The sequence below is a fragment of the Plectrocnemia conspersa genome, unplaced genomic scaffold, assembly GCF_051122295.1.
Source record: "Plectrocnemia conspersa isolate PC_06_02 unplaced genomic scaffold, ASM5112229v1 ptg000003l, whole genome shotgun sequence".
Classification (NCBI taxonomy): domain Eukaryota; kingdom Metazoa; phylum Arthropoda; class Insecta; order Trichoptera; family Polycentropodidae; genus Plectrocnemia; species Plectrocnemia conspersa.
Window position 1 is genome coordinate 28,588,799 of NW_028277167.1, and position 16,566 is coordinate 28,605,364.

General features: G+C 26.9%; 1 protein-coding gene across 2 annotated transcripts in view; it reads right to left on the reverse strand.

The window, feature by feature from the left end:
* Positions 1 to 16,566, reverse strand: part of LOC148237172 (somatostatin receptor type 2-like) — a 211,488-nt gene that overhangs the window by 123,900 nt on the left and 71,022 nt on the right. The window contains exon 1 of one of the 2 annotated variants that reach the window (XM_088181965.1): positions 9,368 to 9,551. The exons of the other annotated variant lie outside the window; for it this stretch is intronic. The gene's annotated coding sequence lies outside the window, so the exon portion shown is untranslated. Of the gene's footprint in view, positions 1 to 9,367; positions 9,552 to 16,566 lie in introns of those variants that run through there. 2 annotated transcript variants of the gene reach the window in all.

Genomic DNA, 16,566 nt, shown 5'->3' on the forward strand with positions numbered 1-16,566 from the left:
ATTCGAAAGTCGATGTGCTATATTTTTCATGCTTTGTAATGTAACGTTTAACTAAATATAGCATGTTATTACATGTTTTACTTGTAAAATATGATTTTGTTTGACAGTAATACGACGAAACGCGAGATATTCCTTCCAAAGAAATTAAACAGACAATTTGCGAACGATATTAAATAATAATATTAAACTCATGAAATATTAATTTTGTATAGAAAATACAATAATACTCCATATTTATGAGTATTTAAAAATAAATTATTATATTTTATGGTTTAATTATGTTTTATTGTGTTAAACAGACAAATTAGTTTTTAAATTCATTTTAACAGACAACTAATTAATGTGAGTAAGTGAGTTGCAGAATTCCAAAGAGACCGATATTAAAGAGCTTTAAAATTTCCTCCAAAACTTTGCTAACGATAGACTAGAGATCTAATTCGCAAATCGCCGAGGGCAAAGGGTTCCAACACTAGAAACAAATAAAGGGATTTGCCACGAAAGTTTGTAGATAATAGCAGAAAAGCAAATGGAAATTTTCAACAATAAAGTGATCGAGTTTCCAACGGATATATATAGGACGAAGATATACTATAACTATGAAGTTGTATGTAATTATGCTGTAATTGAAATTAAGTAATTTGCTAGGATCACAGACAAAGTAATTAAATTGTCAAAGGGGGTAACGAACGAGACCATAAATATGAAATGATCCACTTAATTACCACTTTAAATTGCATAGGAGACGGAGACAAGAAAAACGAGGGCGGAATGTAAGGTAAATAAGTGTTTGATAAAAGATAATTGGAAAATGGAAAGTATATAATTAAAAATAATTTAGAGATACCCTTTTTCGATTAGGGATAAATACTTGGAAAAGAATTTTGTATGGAATTTTAATAATTAATCATTTTTAATGATATTTTATAAATTAATAAACGAGGCTAATAAAAAAAGGCTTAACCAAAATGTAACACAAATAAAAAAAAATCGTTTATAATGTATGTGTTATTTTTGTATGTATATTTAAAATTTTTTGTGAAATGTTTGTTTCGTTTTTACCGTTATGATGATTAAAGTTTTTAATGCGCGTTTTTTCCATTAATTTCATTATAAAGATACGCAGAGCGCGACTAAAGAGCATCAATAGCTTCGTGTCTGTTTACCCGACCATGCCTGTCACTCGCAACAGCCTAGGTAGGAGGTCGATTAGTTTAGACTAGATTGAAAAAAAAATAGAACGAAACAAACATATTGTTTAAAACCCAAAGAGTTTCTAGCTTCCGAAAAAAAAATAACTGGTGCAGTGTTTCAAGATTTCAAAAATGCATTTAAAACTATAGATATTATATTATTTATAAAAAGTTAGACAAACTTATGATATAAAAATAAAATTTCATTTTAAAGTAAAAATAAATATATAAAGAATAATATTTTATAAATGAATGTATCTTATGGAGTACTACAGGGCTCTGAGTTAGGTCAATGACTGTTTGTGTTATATATAAATGATAATGTAAATATAGTAAAAAACATGAAAATTATTTTTTTCAGATGATATAATAATTAATTAAAATAAAAATTCATTTTAAATAAAATAAATTAAAGCTGAGTATAATATAATATAAGACAACTTAATATAATAGCTATTCAATTAAATAGATATTAGCGCATGTTATTGCATTGTAAGTCTGTCACAAAAACGTGAAATTTGCAAATGACATTTTGTCAAGTTGAGCTGGACAGCGACGTGCTCATAACCGATTACGTGCTACTGCAATACGTGCTAATGAAACTTACCAGCGATGTGCTGGCGACCGATTAAGCGAATACGCTAAGACAAGATATTAAAAATATTGTATATAGCAAAATGTTGAAATAAATTTTTAATAACAGCATGAATAAAAATGAGTTTAAATCTAAATAAAGCTAAACTATCTGTAAATACAAAAAAAAAATTTAAGTACACATTAGTAACTAATTTAATATAAATAATAACTTTGAATAAATAATGGAATTAATAGGTATATTGGACTATTAAATAAATATATAAAAATGAATATATATCGATATTAAAAAGCAAAGTGATCAAATGTTTTTAAACTAACGATAAATTATTACTAACATAAAAAATACATATAAAGATGTTGTAGCAATATCTCTTTTCTTTACCTTTGATATTCGAATTTATCCAGGTTTTTTTTTATATTATTTTTGCTACACTTTTATTAACCATTAAGAGCATAGCAATAACTTTCGACACAACGGATATGAATACCAAAGTGTTCAAACAATATTTGTTCAAGAAAAAGCCAGGAAAAGGTGCGACAAGTTGACGAATAAAAAACATCCCAAATGGACTTTCGCTCGACCCTTTATATAAACAAAATGAGGTGACACGTTGCCGAGACAATAGAACCGTGGGTTTCTTCAGGTGCCTTGAAAATTATTGCATGACACGTCTATCGAGAAAGGTGTCAAGAACACAAGAAAGGATTGACGTGAGATTGAAGATTTTTTTCCAGACAACAATATAAAAACGTTCGTGTACATACATAAACATACAGGATTACCACATGCTCACGTACGAAAATTGGCGATCCCAAATTGCGACATCGATTCAATATGTAATTCAGGCACGTTAAAATATATATTTATATATACCAAAAGTTTAATTATTTAAAAAAAATCATTCTAGATAATCACCCTTTAATGATTTGTGTACGTAAATTTAGAATCTTTATATTTAGAAAGTGACAAGAATGAGGCTTATTCTAATAAAATTTATAATTAGCGAATATAAAATTGGTAAACTATTTCAATTCGTTTAATTTTCTTTGGATAACATTTATATCAAATTGTGTGAATGGTATTGCTTGAAACTTTATAAACACGGGTTGGCCAAAGTGCTAAAGTATCTTTCAAAAGACGTAACGTCTAGAACAGGTTTCTTAGGAGTATGTATGGGGAAGCTGCAGCAAATAGGACAGAAACCGCAACCACTCAATACAACTTATCCCAATCGTAAACTCGAGAGTGATATAAAAGTTTTTATTAACTAAAATTTAGTGTATTTTTTTCTATATCAAACCAATGTTTGCTCCTCCTCTTTTCGAGATGAGTTTATGCCGAGAAATGCATTAAGCGAAACGGTAATGTATAGTCGTGAAATTAAAAGGCTTTTAACACAAAACAGAACCTTTCAAGTGTTGTAATTAACGGCAAAACACTAGAGCTCTCTTATCGATAAAGGTTGTTTTCGTTAATCTAATTCTTTAACAAAGTACATATACCTAAAAATATTGCTCTGTTAATAAATCAATGTGTGAATACAAAGTAATCAACATTATTTTTTTAATACTGCTGTGTATTGTTTTAGAATCAATATTTATTAACAATTTGTTATGTATAGCCTAGATATCAAGTTGAGAATTTCCATATAAAATATACAGAGCTCTGAATTTATATTATGTATTATTTTTTATTATATTATCCAGACATTCTGTATGATATCAAGATCAAATATAATATTTTCGTGATTTTTCCATTTCAATAAACAGTCATAAAAATTCGTCCTGTTGCTCGTGAATTCTCATGGAATTTAATAGATGTTTTATGGCCTTCGCGTCCACTCCTAGACCATTCATAATGAATTATGATTCGTATTTATCTTCAGAGAAGAATGTGTACCACAGAATTGCCGTTGGCTGCAGATAAAGTAGTGAAATATGCATTTTCACGGTATATAACCACAATATATTTATTAGATGTGAGAATACATAACGCAACGATATTAAAAATAATTTATATAAATAAAATACATATTTATACCCCAGGTGTATGTAGTACATATATGATACTGATAATTGATATTGATATTCCTGTGCTTTATTCATAGCATAATTTCCGGAAATCTGCTCTGTTAGCCTATAGAGTTGGTAAGTGGTTTAGTAAATTTCGCGGAAAGTGAATACTACATAGAAATACTTTTCAAAGCAAAAAAATATTTAATTAAGTGGAGGTAATAAACATTTAATAACGATAATTTCTCGAAATGCTTTCTTCTTTTTTATGTTTTTAATTGGATAGAGTTTTGAGGTTTCCATATAGCAAGAAAATATTTTACAGTGGCAGTGAAAGCATTTTATCAAGTGGAAAGTATTTCATTAATTTAATTTATTGAATCCAGACACATTGACCTTTATATAGCCACACATAATTATAATAAATGTTATACTTGTATTTAATAATTAAGTTCATATGAACGTAGTACGTAATATGCTGGAAAAATCGTGTAAAATAACATATGCAAGAACAAAGGCATTTGACAACTCTTTAATAAACAGAGCTATTTGATTTTTTAATCATAAATGCAGTTGTTGGACGTTTTGTGGTATATTTATTAACGTAAATATATGTGTATAAATTCTTTCTCTTGTGTTATGCCATGCACATATATTAAAAAAATAAAGGATTAAAACCATTTGTAGGGTAAAAACTACTCAAGGGCGAAGCTCCGGTGGTAGACCCATCGACTACAGCGTCACACAGAGAAAACAGGTTTTTCAAAAAAAAAAAAAATTTATATATATTTTATTAAATCTTTCGTTGTAACATGACAGGCATAAGCCCAATGCGTTACAGCGGGAAAATCTGTAACAACTGAGTAAGTCAATCAGATATAATGAATACCTACAAGTAAGTATTAACATCCAGACTGAAAGTCTGGGAATCAGTGCCATCTATATTAATAATTATAAATTATGTCATATAATTTATAATCAATAGATGTCACTGCAGCTGGGGCTGGTTTTTTAATAATAGTGCATTTTTTATAAATAAATATTTGAGTTTTGCTGCCGAGGCTCGAACGCGCAACTTCAGAGTTACTAGTCTGAGACGTTACGGACTACGCTATTCCGTCCTTAAATGACGGCAAGTCATTTTTTATCTTTTCATTTTTCTCGCTTTATTAGCTATTATATTTTCTAGTTTTTTCCCATCAGGTATTGATCTTTCTAAGACTCTCCCAAATTTAATTTAATGAGATAAAGACTGTTTATGAGCTAATTTGATATAAATTGAGAATATCAGTACTGTTTTATTTGTGCAAATCAGCAGTGTATTATTAATACAGATCTTGTGTGACACGAGAAAAAAAAGCCATAAAAGTTCGTGCATTTTTATCTATTGTACTTTAACGACTCTTTGAAACAAACTTTCACGATACAACTGAATTTTGTAGATTTTTAAAACATATTTTTATAGTCAGAAGCTCAAAAGCGATTTTTAAAATAGTAAATATATATTCTATTTATATTTTAAATGCAAAAATAATAATAGTTGAGTATTTTTTACATAAAATTTTGAATTATTAATGGAAATATTTGCAAAAAAATCCAAAAAAGTATATCTATTATATATAATCCTTATTGTAAAAAACTAATGCAATAAATCAAGTAACTATAACGATTAAGTAAAAGGTATCACTTTAAAATAATATTACTTAGATTTTTAAAATCATAAATCAAAGGCATAAAACTGAGCTTTTAAAATATGAGTAAAATACTATATATTATATAAATGCAATAAAAATAATAATTTTAAATAGCAATTCAATTGCGTATTTTGTAAAATAAAAATGTAGAAACCTTGCATAAAATTTAAAAAAATATACCTGTGATAACAATTAAACCTGAGCCATTATTGTATTGAAAAAACAACAAATAAAAATATTAATTAAGGAATCATAATGATTAAAAATGCATTATATCACACTTAATAAGAATAAAACCAATATAATGTGATATCCTGATTAAAACTTAATAATACGTTAAATCTCATTATAGCGAAGCTCAGGGGAGTGAATAAAAAAATTCGTTATATTGAATGTAAGGAAGATGATATATTTTGATTTTATTTTTAATTACCATATTACTACAGCATCAAATTAGCCACTTACAAGATTGACAGATCATTTTTTGTCCATTTTATGGATACTGTAATGAACACAATAAAATTTGTTTGAGGGTCGGCGAAACATCCGCCACACGCCAAGTCAAGGACTAACTAAATTTGGAGAAATATTGTGTCAAGTTATAACGACATTCTTTAATTTGCAGCAAAATATTTCGTTATACTGAGATCAATTTGCATTCAAGTTTTTCAGGGACAAATTGAAAATTCGTTACACTGGAAATTTTGTTATTTCGGTATTCGTTACAAAAAGATCTTACTGTATTTTTTTTTGCATGATTTAAAAATATATTCATATATATATTTATAATCTAGGGCTCAAAACAAAGCTTTGAAATTATTGAATTTAAATTTAAATTGTGTATTTTTCGAAGCATAATCATAAAATTTGTTTTGAAATTTCCCAAAATAAAATCAATTATAAAATGATTAATTAGTATAATAAGATAATTTTGTGCTGCACAGCTTTTTCAATCGGTTCTACAAATTGCGGATCATATTTTTATATATTCGTCTAATATGGACGGATATCCTATCACACTGCATTTGATTTCCCCTGCGATATTGCAAACTTTACCCCTACTGTTTATGGCAGCCATAACAAACTATTATACGGCAATATGATACCAGATTATTGGATATAATCAACCCACATTCGCACAAATATGCATTGTTGATCAATGTAAATACAATACAAATAACTGTACGTCAAAATACGGATTACTTTATGTATACACATTTAATTTAATTGGTTTAATATATACATAAGTTGTGTTTGTGCCGTATATTTATGTAAAACAATACGTGTTTGTTACTCAATTTTAGATATCGGTTGAAAATATTAATTACCATTGCCTGAAAAGCGAGAGAAATATATTCAAAGATTTCCCATTTCGTTAAATATTTATTAGGCAAAATTATTTCAAGGAGATGTTATGAGACGTCTTATCCATGAACATTATGGTAATAGACAGAATTGATAATAATATTGTTGTTTTATGGTTATTTGCATAATGGTTTGAATGGCATTATAAACAATTTTAAAATTTATTTTGCGACGCCACTTAGTAATAAAACAAGTACTCAAAAAAATCATAATTAATTATAATACGCATTTTGGACATTTTAAAGTAAATTTTAAAATATTTTTACTGAAGTTTCAGTGAATACATTTTCACCGGTAGATATACTAGCGATCAATTCTATAGTTGCGAAACGACTATTTTCTGTTTAAACTCTAACATAATCTAAACTTAGCCAAACACAATTTGACCTAATGAAAGTTGTAAAACTAAAACTTAATTTTTATTTATTGCAAATATTTTAGTATTTTGTGAATATTTGATGATGTGGAAATACGCATACTAGATTATTTTAGTATGAATAAATATATTTTTCTAAGCTAGTAATATTGTAATAAACGTATGTGTTTACGTGCTTATTTATTATAAGTCTTGTTTTAATTTAGGTATATTTAATAATATTTTTAAAATGAGGGCAAAATTTATAAAGACACATTTGCTTTTCACTACATTCTTACTATAATCAGGAACTAATTTTTTGTATTTTTTTTTATATTTTGCTACAGATACGCGTTATAAAATATTTAAAACGATTCAATGCTTAAATAAACTTTAAGAGATTCAAGGTAAGACGAAATCTGATATTAAAAGTAAAAAGACTGCTCTTTTCCCAACTACGATGGTGTTATACAGTAGGTTAGGGTTCGTTTGTGTCGATTTAATGTGAGGTTCACTGTTAGTGAGCTCAGAGAAAAATAAGTAAGTAAAGTAGTAGTGAAAACTCAGGTAAAACTAGAACTGGACAAATTTTTTTTCAAAATTTAAAGTTTTGAGTTTAAGTTTAATATTATATTGTATTTGTATATTTTTGAAGTAAAACCCTACATAAAAAAAAATGCAATGATGTATATTTATGGTTTTATGTTAGCATTTAATATATTTACTCATAAATTCACACTAGCAAGAAATTATTATTATAAAAAATATTTAGTAAAAAATAAATAATGTGTCCCAAATTTTCACATGTGACAGACTTTAAGATGGTAAGTAAGAGTGAACCCGGCGCACTAATCTTACATGTATTAGGAACTTCAGCTAGACGCAATTTTTTATATATATAAGTAATGGCTCTTTCGTGCCGTATTTTAAAATTTTTAATTGATTCAAAGCTTGAGAAAGCTCTAGGAGATTTAAAGTGACCGTTCGATTAGACCAAATCTAACAATCAATGTGGAAATCTGTTTTATTCCAGACATACTAGGCTCTAGGTCTAGGCTCATACTCAAGCCTTCAGAGAGAAAGGGGGAGGGGACAAATTTGAGAGTTAAAGTAAATAGTATTGGGACATTCAAAGCTACAATAGAAAAATGACGGTTGTGCAGTGTTTTTATTTAGTGCATTTAATATTATAATCGTTTATTATAAATAACATTTCATAACCCATGTATGTTTTTATTCTAATTTTAAGCTGAATATTAATAATTTGCACATTTAAATATGTATTGTAATTGTAAGTGTAATGACTTTAACTAAATAGTGTTCTATTTACATTGGGTATATATTTTAAACTTCCATAAAACCTTTGAACATTTATAAAAAAACACTATAGTATACCTATTATTTTAGAATATAACTATACAATAAAGATTATTAAATTAATAATAAAATGTTCCTATTGCTTATATTTTTTTTTCGCCGCATTGTTTTTTTTTATTTATAAATATTACATTTATTCATTTTAAGGTTCACTTTTAACTACGCAACCGCATATTAAATATTAACATAATTACCTGATAAACCAGTTTAATTTTTAAAATCATAATTTTTTGTTTAAGATGTATAAAAGAATTACCATAAAAGTAATTATGATACGACAATAAAAAATAGCAATTAATTTTGTTGCCAATAATAATATATTTATAATATAAGCATTCTGCATTGATAAAGCATTTATGTAATGTGTAATTTACTAAACGATAAGAGCTATTTTATCTATGTATACTTATGTATATATTTATTAACATATTGCACAATTCGTCATTTAAATATATTGTTTGCTGTTATTCATTTATTTTAATTATAAACAAAAGAAATCTTTTCAAAGCTAATTTAAATTCAACCGTTTATCATTTCTCGGTCCTTTATAGACTCATAAAAAATTTAAAAAACCTCGATTTTGATTCGTTTTTCCGACACTTGACCCAAACTCGTCAGCGCTCGTTTGATCTCATTTTTAATTACAAAATGTAATGAAAGCCTTTCTACTGGTTTTACGGTTTAATTTAACCGCATTTTACGCTTTCGTCATAATACCGTTTCACTTATTTAATAACGTAAAAATGAAAATTCAGCAAAAAATTGTCAAAACTCACAGAAAAGTGTCCCATAGCAGTCAGTCACAAGTTTCTCAGTGCACTATATATTTTTTTTACATCTCACACAAACTCGTCTATTTGATCAAATGTCAAACTTTACGTTTTCACGGTTAGAACTTTGCGCAAAGTTGCCGCTTTACGTATTATAAAGGGCCGCGAAAACGAAGAGCTTCGCTCTCGACGCCGGCGTCGTGACTGTGGCGGTAGTTCTGGCGCCGCTGTATATAAACTTCCCCCTCCCACTGGCACTTTCAGGTCGACCCGCCCATTTACAAACGAGAATTTTATGAAAAATACATTGAATCAACTTACAACGCAATGTTATATTATTACAAAATATATAAACTAGGTCATCCGTAATATTTTCATATTAGATTTTATTTTAATACGATATCTTCAATAAATAAGACTTTAAGCTATGCTTAATTTTTTCATGCGGCACTCAATTTTGGCATATGGTCCGTAATGCGGGACCATTTCATCGTCTCTGAGATGTAAGGCAACATATTTTTTTAAATTATGTATTACAATTCAAATATAATTAATTCGAATAATGTGACGTATGCCAGTGGCTGAACTTCAAATTTTGTGCTCCCCTGCAACAATAATTATCAGTTCTCCCCCCTTAATTTTTTTCTAAATAGTTTTTAAATAAATTTAAAAAAAATAGAATATTAAAATAAATATCAGAAGCATTAAGAAACCTTAATAATGTAGACAAATATTAACGACATAATAATCATGGTATTTATAATTTATTTTATGTATATAGTATATATACATAAAATAATGGGAATACGGAATAGCGTAGTCCGCAACGTCTCAGACTATTAACTGTGAGGTTGCGGATTCGTGCCCTAGCAGCGGTACTAGAGTTTTTATTTATAAAAATGCGCAGTTATAAAAAAACTGCGGTAAAATCTACTTATAAATTATATTATAATATACATAATAATTTATAATTAATAATATAAATTTCACTGATTCTCAGACTTTCATTCTTATACAAGATAGATTTACTTAGTTGGTACAGATTTATCCCGTTGTAACGCATTGGGCTTATGCCTTATCAGGTAACAAAGAAAGATTAAATAAAAAATATATATATATATAAATCTTTAAAGTTTTTTTCTAAAAAACCCGTTGAATCTGTGAGGCGCCGTAGTCGACGGGCCTAACACCGGAGCTTCGCCCTTATATATTGTAGTTTTTACCCTACAGATGGTTTCAACCCTGAAATTTTTTTATATGTACATGGCATAATACAAATATATGTACATGGCATAACACAAAATATTTAATAAAAAATAAATAAATAAAATATACACTAAGCAGGGCCGCCAAGAGCAAACTCGGGCCCTGGAAAAACAATTATTCCGGGCCTCATGACAAAAATGGAATTTTATATATTTTTTCACATCGTGATGTAATTTATTGAATAAATTATAATAGGAACGAGTTAACCCTTTCTATGTTACGAATAAATATAAAAATTAGCAACCGTTGCTACATATTTTATAAAATCATATTTTATGCGAAATATTTTAATTAAGCATTGAAATTTATTAAATACATGTATTAATATTATTAAACTGATAATTAGTCGTGTTTTATTTGCTGATCAGTGTTGCCATATAGTGAATTTCAAGTTCAGATCAAAGGTAATAAAATCGTGCCATCGCGGTGAAAACGCAAGAATATCAAGCGTTTATATTAAGACTTTTTATAACAATAATACAACTGAGAACCAAATAAAGAACATCTAAACCAAATTTTGCCTAATAGGAGAACGCAAAAAACAATTATCCCTTCTCAGAAGTCAAAAATTCACGTCAAAAGCAATAAAATCGTGTCGGTGCCGTTGCAGTGGGAACGCTCGTTACCGAGCGTTCCCACTGCGACGGCACCGACACGATTTTATTGCTTTTGACGTGAATTTTTGCCTTCTGAGAAGTGATAATTGTTTTTTGCGCTCTCCTATTGACCAAAATTCGGTTTGAATATACTTTGATCAGCCCTCTTATATTTTTATATATGTATTCTATACCATTTTTAATAATACATAGCTAAATATACTGCTAATAATTATAAATAATTTCTCGCATATCTAATATTTTTAAAACGTACAAAAAGCTATAAAGTCAACAATAATTTGCAAAAAAAAACTAACACAAACGGAGCCGCGTCAAAAATCTGCAATCTGTTTTTTTGAACAATAATGTTTATTGTAAATGGAAGTGGATGCTTTTGAAGGCAATGTTCCGCTTTATTTATTTATTTTATAATATGTATAAAAAAAGGGTGAGGAAATTTTAATTTAAATACATCAGTGTATAGGTACATCTCAAACAACTGTAGCTTAGTTCATATTCATTATTTGAGCTATTTGTGCTATGATTTTTTCCAGAGTTGGACCCCTGAAGTACATCGGGCTCCATGAATTTTTACCCTCTCCCCCTCCCCTCTCGGCAGGTCTGACATTAAGTAAAATTGATAAAAACCAATATATACTGTAACATCCTATTTATATTTTTAAATTGCACACCACAACGAAGCATTAGTTTATTCTATAATCTATATTTAGTGGCGGATTTACTTCGCTAGGAGCCCAAGGCAATACAAAGTTTTATATTGTATTACATATCATGTATTAAATATGACATAGCTCCTCTTAGTCAGAAACATTAATAAACAATTTAAAATAAACAGCGCTGTATTGACAAATCTGTTCTTTGAAGACCACGAATAGATGGAAACCTTACCAAGATATATTAGGAAATATAGCATTTAGTAAATAATATACAATTAGCTACACATTATTATTATAAAGCAAAAAAAAACATTAACGTGATTCGTAAAATCGTAAAGCGATTATAGAATGGTAAAGGGTCTTAATAATTTTATTGATTTATAAATCAAGTGTTTATTTAAATTAACGGTATCTTATAATATTTATTATAACCGAATTACAGAGAGGTTTGTATTCAGTAGAATTATAAAATAAACTTAAATTTTTAATAATGCCAAAAATTATATTTATTTAGATGTAATATAATTAAAATTTTCTTTATTACATAATAATATGACTAGAAATAAGCAATTGATTCAAAATCAAATATTGCAAGCATATAATATAAAAAGCTGAGAAACGTTAAAATGTAATATTTGAGATTCTGCGAAAATCGAATGAATATTCCATCTTAGCATTACATAATTATATTGATAAAAAAATCATAATCAGATTTTATTCTAAATAAATTTATTTAAATTATAATTATGTATTTTGTATTACACAAAACAAATGAAATATAAAATATTATTTAAAAAAATCATCAGAGAAAATAATCAAAATAATACTTATTCGATTATTTTCAAATTTACATATTTACATTTTATATTTTAGCTCTAGCAACCCTATCGATGATAATATCATAATTTAATTGTAGTGAGAGATAATTTTCTATAAACATAATCATAAGATTTTACAAATTATATTGTTCAAGACTGTTTCTTAAATGAGAGCTTAGGAGATGAGAAAGATCGTTCGCCAGTTGAAGTACATATTGGTAATGTTAAAAAGCATATTAAAACCGTTTCGATATTTGGGAGGCTTGATTAAGAGATCAATTATTGTTTTGCATATTTTAAATGTACTTGTAGTATCAATAAGTCATTTTATATTGCTGTAATTCGAATCGCTAAAATTTTTAATCAGTAGATTCCACGGATATGTGGATAAAAAAATCACAAATGCTTTGAACAAATTCGAAATAAAGTACTGATATTAAGCAAGCTTCCATAGCACAATTTCCAACTAAATTAAGGGTATGACTCGAACATGGAATAAAAATTCTTGATTGCAAACCGTTATATTATATGTGTCGGCCATAAAAGCATATTATTTTTTTAATTATTTTTCAATCATAATTTTAACTAATTGGAACTATTAAACAAATATTAAAAACTAATATCTTTGCTCCTACATTTCATGTTCGCAAAGTTTTTAATTAAATACTTAGTTTTCATTTCATTCGCATTAATAAGTATGTTGAAAGACACCAGACTGAAAGCGAAGTGTCATGAATCTGTAATATCTTTTATATTAATTATAAACTAATATTACAGCTAACAAATAGCATACGACATAGATAGATTTTAATTTAAATAAATATACGCAAATTCAGTAAATCTATGATGATCGATCGAATTTATAATTTTATAATAATCACTGATCCTGATCTCCCAGACACATGTATTGTAAATATTAAAATGGATTTTTTTATACCTATATATTTGGAACTTTAATCAATTAATATTTGTGTAACTATTCGTTTACATTTGTAACGGAATATTTTTATTTTTATTTTATTAAAACATCAAAATCCAATTTCCTTAAAAAAACATTTTTGTGAATATCAACAAAGCATGTAGTCTTTTTTATTGTACACAGCTTAATTGTCTCTTTTAAGTTTTATGATTTTTTCCTAACTTTTTATTGTTTATAACAGCTATAATTAGTCGACAAATTATAATAAAAAAACACTTTGTAACAACCGAAATTCCATAAATTACTTTTATTTCTGAGTTATTGTTATGCAGCTGTGGACTTTCTCAATGGATAATACTGATTTATTTTATCTATTTTTGATCAATATAAACTATGTTTAATCTTAACTCTGTCTAAATTATTTTAGATAATATAGAAAAGAAAACGCTTTGTTACTGCCGAAATTTCACAAATATTTATATTTCCTAGTTAATGCATTTCTAATGAATTTATGTTCAATATTTACTTTATCTAAATTAATTTAAGATAAAATCTTTGTAATCACCGCTATTACTTATAGTAAATTTTGTACAGCTGTGCACATTTTTAATGATTTTTTTATCTATTTTAAATCAATACAGATTATGTGATATATAATTTGCCAGCTGTGGACTTTTTCAATATTAAGTATTGGTTATTGTATCTAATTACTAATAATTTATTTTAAATTATGTTTGATTTTTCTTATAGTTTAATTTATCTAAGATAAAGACAAACAATATATCAAAGATAAAATTGCTTTATGTTAGCGAAAATTCCAAAAATATCTTAGCATGGCAATAATTAGTCAACAAAGTAATAAAAAAATGCTTTGTAATGGCCGAAATTCCATAAATAACTTATATTTCTGGGTTAATATAGTGCAACTGTGGATGGTATTAAGTTTCTTTTGTATATTTTAAATAAATACAAAGTAGGCGGTATTTTGATTTTATTTAAATTATTTAAGATAAAGACTAACATAATAATATAAAAATTAAACGCTTCGTAATTGCTGAAATTACTTATATTCCGAGTGAATATTGTGCAGCTGTGTACTTTTTGATGATATTTTAATCTTTTTTTTTATTTTTAATCAATACTAATTATGTGTTATTTTTATTCTGTCTAAATTAATTTTAGATGATATTATAAAAAAAATTGTAATTGTCAAAGTATAGAAATAAACATATTTTCTATTTAATGTACTGCATCTGTAAACTTTTTAATAGATATCATGGATTATTGTTTTTATTTTAAAATTAAATGAATTATGTTTAATTTTAAATTTGTCTAAATAAAAAGGGTAAATAATAGCCAAAATTCCTTTAATGAATTATATTTCTAAATGAATATTGTGCGGCTGTGTTCTTTCTCAATCTATAGTATTGATTTTTATCTATTATAAATCAATTAAATTATAAATAATTTAAATTAAATATTAAAAATTAAAAAATTGTAATTGCCTAAATTAATTATATTTCCGAGTGAATATTGTGTAGCTGTGTATTTTTTTAATGGATCTTCCTAATATTATTGATATTTTAAATAAATAAAAATTATGTTAAATTTTAACTCTGTCTAAATTAATTTTGCAAAACATGCTTTTTAGTTGCCAAAATTCTTTAAATAATAGCTATGAAATTTCTTAATGAATATGAATTATGTTTGATTTCAACAATGACTAAATTAATATAATATATAGTTAAACATAATATTAAAGAATAAAGCTCTTCGTAATTTTAATCACAAATACGAGTAAATATTGTGCATATACATAAATCGGCAACGTCACAAATAAGCGCGGACAAATGAGCGTGTGTCAAAAGAGCGCTGCGTCATAAAAGCGCTTGCCTAAGTAGCGCTGTAACAAAATAGCGTGCGTCAAATGCGCAGACAGTCATATGAGCGTTTGACAAAAGAAAGCACGTCATAAGAGCGCAAAAATACTTTAAGAAAATTTAATAATATATATTTTAGGAATGAGGTATACAAAATATAGGTAAATTGTAAAAAAATTACAAAGAATCAAAATTCACGAAACATTGGCGGTAAAATTAACATTTTATGTGCCAGAGCGTATTAACGATTAAAATGATTAGTCAATGAAAATATTATTATTTATTGATTATTACGTACATAAAAAAGTATGGCTCCCCATCCCCATGCGTACGATATACATATATTTTGTAATAAAATGAAACGCTGATTTTGAATTTATCATTAGATTTGTTCTATAATGTTTCATTAAATTGACAAATATTAATATTAATAATTAAATTATAAATAATTTTTTTAAATTATTAATAAAATATTAATAATTATCGACTCGATTTTCAATGAATGCGTATAATAGGGCAGGTATACGGCCCCTCAGTAGCTAGATATCATTCCTACTACTATTACTATCACAGTAATAATAACACAGTTATTATCAAATTCATCATCATTTTCTTAAGCATCCATTATTATATCGTCATTCGTAATTATATGGATAATTTCTAAAAATAAATCAATATATGTATTTATAAATAATTAAAGCACAGATTACTAATTGTTAGTAATTTACTAGCTCGAAAAGACTTATATTAATATTTGAGTTGCCGCTAAAAATGTCGATAGTTGTCAACCGCTGATTTGAATAGTGCGAGCGAGATTTTTCTAATCGGTTTTATTTCATAACAGAAACAATATTAAGTAAGAATTATGCACAATCAGAGCATATAATATCGATATCTTCGAAGGAAAAAATGAGTTTAAGAGGAATAATTGATAACTAAAAACTGTCAAGTAAGCGTTATGCGGTCTTAACACAACTCGATTCGGCCATATTCCGATGAAAAATTTTACAATAAACTTACACTCGTAAATTGAAGATTATTGACTTATT